The sequence below is a fragment of the Galeopterus variegatus genome, unplaced genomic scaffold, assembly GCF_000696425.1.
Source record: "Galeopterus variegatus unplaced genomic scaffold, G_variegatus-3.0.2 Scaffold1707, whole genome shotgun sequence".
Lineage (NCBI taxonomy): Eukaryota > Metazoa > Chordata > Mammalia > Dermoptera > Cynocephalidae > Galeopterus > Galeopterus variegatus.
The window spans coordinates 319,335-326,548 of NW_007727818.1; positions in this window are offsets into that span (position 1 = coordinate 319,335).

Sequence of the window (7,214 nt, forward strand, 5' to 3'; positions counted from 1 at the left end):
GCATTTGTGTTCTATTTGTTTTTATTTCACGTTAGTCATTAATTTAAAAATTGCTTCCAGGAAACATATAAGCAAGACTCGGTGTCCACAATATTTTTTGATGTTTTCCATCTTTTGTGGGATGTCGAGGATGAACTGAAACAGTGACTCAGTATCCAAATGTCACAATTGGCTGGGGAAGCATTTTCCATATGAATAAATATGTGAATTCAAAATGCAAAATAGGAGTAGACGCTGTGCCTGGGGAAATATAGAAAAGCAGCCTCGTTTATGTTTATGTTAGGTGTTCATGTTCCCCTGAAACGCTGGGTTTAAATCTTGCATTGGGACATTTCTCCTGCTTTGGGGTCATTCATAAACAAATACAGCATTTCCCAGAGTCTGCTTGGTGGGGCCTTGTTGGGATGTAAATAGCTGTGGAGGTGGCCACAGCGCTGTTTCCCAGAGGCCTGCGGCCCCCTCTGTCTGGGCGCAGGTGAGGGGCACCGCCCCGCTGCCCAGTGCCTGGCTTTGGACAGTGAGATGTGAGCAGGGGGTGCTGTCACTTCTGGAAGGAAACCTTAAGAGCAGAGCTCCATTTACTACATCCCTCCCTCAAGTCTATGATGACCGAGGAAGTCCGTGCAAGGATGAAACCTCCGTCACCCTGGGCCCCCGAGTCGCTTTAGAAAGTGGAGTTCCTCTGCCAACCACGCTGGACACAGAGCACGTCTAGGGATGGAGTGCTACTTGTGCAGCCTTGGGGGCTTGGGGTTGTTGGTGTAGCATAGCCCGACCTCGCCTGACCAACACAGGTAACGACCATGATGTCTGGGAAATGCTGGGTTACACGAAGTCTGCCAGGAGTGTGGGAGTGCTCAGGGTCTTTACAGACCAGCTGAGGGTCCGAGAGGCGGTTTCCCGTATTCCTGGATCACACGGCCCTTTGCTGTGGGTCAGGGCCCTGCAGGGGCTGCTCTGGGAGGCCCTGAGCTCACCCCCCACAGGTCATCTCACTGGGCCCTCCCCATCCCCTCCCTTTGCCATTGGGGACAACCATTGTCGTCACCACTTTAGCAAGTGGGGGGCACGGAGGGGAAGGCACTTGCCCGATGTCACCTGGTAGCGCCATGGTTAGCATCCTGGCCTGGACCTTCTCCTTAGCACGTGTCACTCTGGGTTGCTGCCGGTTCTGCGGTAGAAATCCCCATCCCAGGCAGAGGGACCTGGGTGGTGTCTGATTTCAGGTTCCTCTCCTGGGGCCTGTCTGGGTGGTAATGATGCCAACGAGTTTGTCACTGGGAGCAAAATGAAGATGTCCTGAGGTGGGTGGTCACCCAAGCTGTGGACTGAGATGCTCCCATCAGAGTGGGGACATAGATGGATGGGAAGGTGGCCCCACAGGCTCAGGACACATGCACTGTGGTATATGCTGGAAAGATACAGCTACAGAAACACCTCCTTCCCACATCCCCAGGCAGCGAAGGGCTGCTGGGCGTTCTGGTGATGGCAGAGAGCAGGGCAGAGAGGAGGCGGGAGCCGCAGCAGGCACAGGGACCACCTCCTTTGCTCTGGCTCGGATCCTGCTGGCTCTAGGGTCTGCTCCAGGTCCCCAAACAGACTCTAATCCGAGTCTAGCTCGGCCTCCGGGGGTGGGGAGTGGGTGGCAGAGGGCAGGCTGAGTCCGACCCCTTCCTGTTGCTGGTAACTTCAACCGTCTTCCCAAGTCAGTCAGTCCAGAGTGGCCGCACGGGGTGGTGTTGGGGACAAGAATGGCTTGTATCCTCCTTCCACAGCCAGTTGATAGGTGCCTCCGTACCAGGCACTGGGATATAGAGGTCACCAGGGTAGACAAATGTCCCCCATCCCAGAGTCCATGTGCAATCAGGGAAACCAGTCACTGGGAAGAGCTGATATACAGAGCATGTGGCATGGGCTGTGAAGGTAGGTAGGGACATGGGGTGAGGAGTCGGGGCAGGCCCCGTGCACGGGGGCACGTGAGCAGGGATTGAGGAGCTGTGGGAGGCCCAGGCAGACATCTGAAGGAAGAGGAGCACTCCAGGAAGGGGCACGGCACGTGCAAAGGTCCTGAGGTGGGAGTGAGCTGGCATGTTTAAGAGCCACCAAGAGGCCCAAATGCCAGAGGGAGGGAGCATGGGGAGAGTGAGGGGTGGGCAAGAAGCCAAGGAGCCGGGGGCAGCACTGCTGGCCTCGAGGGCCAGGACTTAGGCCTGACTCCTAGTGAGATGGGGGCTTTCGGAGGGTTTTGAGTTAAGTTGTGAAACCATCTGTCTCATGGTTTAAAAGCTCCCTCTGGCTCCTTGTGGAAAGGACACTGACCGAGAGAAGGGCGGGTGGTGGGAGGAAGACCACAGAGCACAGAGCACGTCAGCCTGGACGGGAGGCTCCGCTCCTTGTGGCTATGTGGCCCTGGTGAGAATGTCCCTGCGCTGAGCCTCAGTTTCCTCTTTTGTAAGGTGGAGGGAACAGCACTGACTTCAAAGATGTCAGGGTTAGTTGAGCTCTGCTATGTAAAGGTCCAGGCATCGAGCTCAGGGTAAAACAGGCCACTGTGGACTGGGTGGCTTAGGCTGTCTTGATTTCCCCAACAAGACCAAAGGTGTCATTTTGGCAGAGGGACAAGGGCCTTGACAGCTGGAGAAGTTCAACCCCAGCAGGATTGAACTGAAAGCACCTGCAATCAGTGCCGCAGCCTGGCCAGACGTCACCTGTGATCTTGCAGGTCATAGGGGCCTGTTTCAGCCCTGGCACTGTTGCTTGCTGGACACGTGACTTTGAGAGGATCATGGCTCAGAGGAAACAGGGAGGATTCGAATGGCCCTGATGCCACAGGGATGCCGTGAGTCCATCAATCCATTTCCCTTTCTTTCTGGGCACATGGCTGGACCACACTTCCCAGCCTCCCTTGCAACCAGGAGGTGCCGTCCATTTTCTGACCAAGGGTGTGGGCAGAAGTGATACCACCCACAAAAACCCTCCGTGGGGGTGGGTCCACCATCAGCCCCCTTCCCTACTGGAGCTGATTTGAGGGACTCTGAGGACAAGGAGCCTGTGCGCCGTGAGAGTGAGCTTTGCTTTAAGCCCCTGAGACATGGGGATGCTTGTTGCAGCAGTTTCTGCCTGACTGCTGCATGCTCCTTACAAGACACACACACAGCAGCTGAGGGCACCACAGAGCCCTCGAGGGGAGGCGAGGGTGGCACAGCAGCTGAGGGTAGAGGGCTCAGGTGGGGAACCAAGGGGAGGGATCCCCCCTCCTCAGTGGGGTTAGGATGATGACATCCTCCTCAGGTGGTGGCAGTGAGGGTCCAGGAGATAAAGCCAGGCCTGGCCCAGGATAAGGCCCCATCACTGTCCCTTGCTGTTGTGTCTGGAGTCACATCCTGCATCCTCTGTGGGTAGAGCCTGCACTGAAGACCTTTGAGACCCAGCCCCACCCTGACAGGAGGGCTGATGGTGGGTGAGGAACTTAGTCCTTTGAGCCTCAGTTTCCCTGCCTGCCACACAAGTTTGTGGGGACAAGATCTGCAGCCAAGTGCTGGCTTCCGGGTGGGGTCCTCCCATCCTGGCCAAGCCCCTTGGCCTCCTCAGACACGTGAATTGTTCAGCTTTCTCCCCAGACTTCTGTGTCCATTGGCCCTTGTCACTCTTAGGCACCAGGGCCATTGTGGCACTGGGGTTACTGTCCCTTTTGAAGAGGTCATTTGGTGATTCTCTCAAGGTCACATATCCCCAGTGAGTGGCAGCCACAGGGCTACTAGAACTCACCCCCCATGAGAGCCTAAGGACCCTGGAGTCAGATGGCTGGGGTCCTATCCTGCCTCTGCCCTGCTGGCTGTGCGAGCTCGGGCAAGTGACCTGCATGGTCTGAGCCTCAGTTTCCTCATCTGTAAAACAGAGAGACGGTGCCCATGTGGAAACCAGCCTTCAAGAGGCCCCCCATGACCCTCCCTCCTGGTACTCACACCCTCGATTTCACAACAGAATCAGCAGAAGCAGTGTAACGTCACTCCCGGCACTAGGTTATAAACGGCGCTGCGCTCCGACTGCAATGTTCGGGGCGGCAGCTGCTCCATTACATGCAGCCCCCCGGAGAGGCCAACGTGGTGTGGGCCTCTTGCCAACAGCCACGAGAGTGAACTGAAACAGCCCCTCCCGCTCTGTCACACCTTCAGATGAGACACTCTGCTGCCACTTTGACCATGATCTCATGTGAGACCCCGAGCCAGACCACCCAGCTAAGCCACTCCCCAATTCCTGACCAACTGAGATCATAAGTGTTTTTTGTTGTCTTCTGCAGCTGAGTTTGGGGGTATTGTCCCATAGCAATGGGTACTTAATGCAACCCACATGACAGAGTCACTGTGAGGATCAAACAAGGGGGGGCAGGATGGGAGCTCAGTTCATGGCGTTCTCCTGCTGGTGACCGCTAACCCAGGGGACCAAGATGTATTCTTGGTCAGGAGCTTGCACGGTCGAGGTTTGCCTTTCTCTCTCTTCCACAGCATAGCTCAGGAATTTGGGTGGTTACTAGAGCAGATGCTGAAATTTTATTAGGAGTCATAACCGGGATGCTCGTGTTGGATGAAGTTTGGGAAATTTACAAGCGGCCATTGAGAAGGCGGCTGCTCCGCCTGACGCCCCCTCTCCTCCCGCCTTGACGGAGCACCTCAGGCTCTCGAGTCTGCACGCTTCAGAGCAGGGACGAGGCGGAAATTGAATTAGTCTGCACATTTGGGCTGCTGATGGCTTTACTCAAAGCCATTTTGCTTGCTCATTTTTAATCTCTTTCTTCCATTTTTAAACAGCTGGCAGCCAAGTGGAGCTCAAGTGCACATTCCAGCCTCCATTTCCAGGCTCCTTCCCACCCTTATCACAACTCTCTCTCAAGCTTCCCCTCCAGCCAGGGGAGGCAGGAGGGTGGCACCCCACAGGCAGCTGAGCTGAGGAGAGCTGGTGGCCAGAGCCAGAGACTGGAGACAAATCAGCAGGGCGTGAGGGGTCCTTGCATGTGGCACGTAGCGCAGATCTTTGCGACCATGTGCACTTGGCTTTGACTGTGTTTTCACAGGGTTCTCTGACTCCCCATTGTGTGAGCACGTGGGTCAGAGCAGACCCAGCTTACATCAATAGTTCTGCAAACACATGCCCACCCCCTGCACTGGCCGGGCTCTAGTTCCCAGCCTCACACACTTGTGACTATGGTGCAGGTGAAACCCTCAGCCCAGGGCTTGGCTCTGCCAGGACTCAAGAAATGCCCACTGTGATTATTCCTAATACTGCACCCTGAAACCTGGGAGGCCCACCTCATCTACAGCAGTCAGAGTGCCCCACAAAGCCGAGCCTGAGCCTGGCTTTGCGGGTGTGTGGATGGAGAACAGGGTTGGGGGACTGGAAGGAGCAGAGGGCCCAAGCCCAGGATGGCAGAAACAGGGCAGGTGGCATGGTGAGAGAAGGCAGGACGAACTGGCTCCAGCTTTAGGAATTATCTATAGGGTCCTTGAATACCAGCCCAAGGACATGGACTTTGTCCCAGCTGCAAGGGAGCCATGGAAGGCTTTAGAGCAGGAAGTGGCATTGTCCAGGTTGTGCTTCACTGAGGCTAGCACGGCCACGGTGGAGAGGAATTACTGAGAGGCCCTGAGAGACAGAGACCAGCGAGGGCTCCTGCAGCTGCTGGGGGAGAGATGAGGACAGACCAGGCAGTGAAGCATGAGAGGGAGGAGGGTGACATGGCCGGGTGTGACCTATCGTGGGTGGGCATTGCAGGGTGTGGCAGGGGCGTGACATGTTAGGGGTGTGGCAGGGCATGGCAAGGCATGACATGAGAGAGGCAGAACACGAGGGGGGTATGACATACTGGCCTCGTGGCGGGGTGTGGCACTGTAGGGGGCATGGCATAGTAGAGGCGTGGTAGGGCCTCGTGGGGGTGTGGCAGGGCATGGTAAGTCATGGCGTGGCATGGAGGGGGCATGACGAAGCTGCAGCTGGTGGGGGATCACAGCGTGTGAGGCGGCCTGCTGGCTGGCTGGGCTCTCCCCTGCAGCTGGCTTCCTGGCTGTAGCCCTGTCGCAGAAGGCTGGAGGGGAGCAGAGGACCGAGACGGGGAGCTGCAGGGCCAGGAGAGGAGACCCTTGGTTTGCACAGAGAGGGGGCTTTGCACCACGTCCCAGCACTCGTAGCTCTTTAGCCACAGGCCCTGAAAAAAGATGACAATCAAGGACCTTAGAGACAGATGGTGTGAAACAGGGCTCAGAGTCTGCAAGCGCGTCAAACCCTCGGTCAACAAGCATTGGTGGTCCTTCCTAGTGCCCTGAGAAACTGCGTTCTGGTGGGAAAGATGGAAAAGTCAATGCAGTCGCAGGGCAGGAAGTCACACGTGCCCTGGTAGAGGGTGTGCTGTGTGCTGCGTGGAGAGCCCGGGAAGGGGGCTCAATGAGTTACGTGTGAGGGGATTGAGGGAGGTCCTGGAGAGGAGGGGAACTGTGGAAGGTCTTTGAGGACCGGGAGGAGGGGTTTGCAGGAGGGGGTGGAAGGGCACCGCAGAGGCCCGAGTGGACAACTCACTTTGGGGAAGAGGCACACAGATGGGTAGGGGTGAGTGGGGGTGCTGTGGACGGGGTGGGGCCCGTGGGTGACACAGCATCTTGGGTGGTCTCAGGCAGGGGATCGGGTCCATAGCTCTGGAAGCTGTGAGAACCACGGGTGGAGTGGGAGAGCAGGGGAGCTTGGCCCACCACGGGAGACAGTGCTGGGGACGCCAGCACACTCCAATCCCACCTCATTCACCAGCTCCACCTCCAGCCGCTCCTGGGAGCTCTCAGAGGTTTCCATCCATCCCTGCACTCGAGCTCTGCGTGGGACGGTCCCCTCCCTGCACCAGGACTGCAGTCCTTGGACCCAGCAGGACCCCCTGACTGCCGGTGACATTGGCGTCAGAGATGACAGTGTTTCTGCATGAAGAAAACTGACTGCTGATCACTGATAATGGAATTAATCCAAGCTTTCGGCACATACTTGGAATTAATGCGACTGTTTTTTCGTTTTAAAACGATGGATGGTACCTAATAAAATCTGATTCATTTGGGAAGACAGTCCTTGCTTTAAAAGCTGATATGTGTCAAAGTAATAAGATTAAAAAGCAAATTGGCATCCCGACTGGCTTGGCATAGACACCATCAGGCAGCCGGGGCTCCGCTGAGGGGCCTCCATGG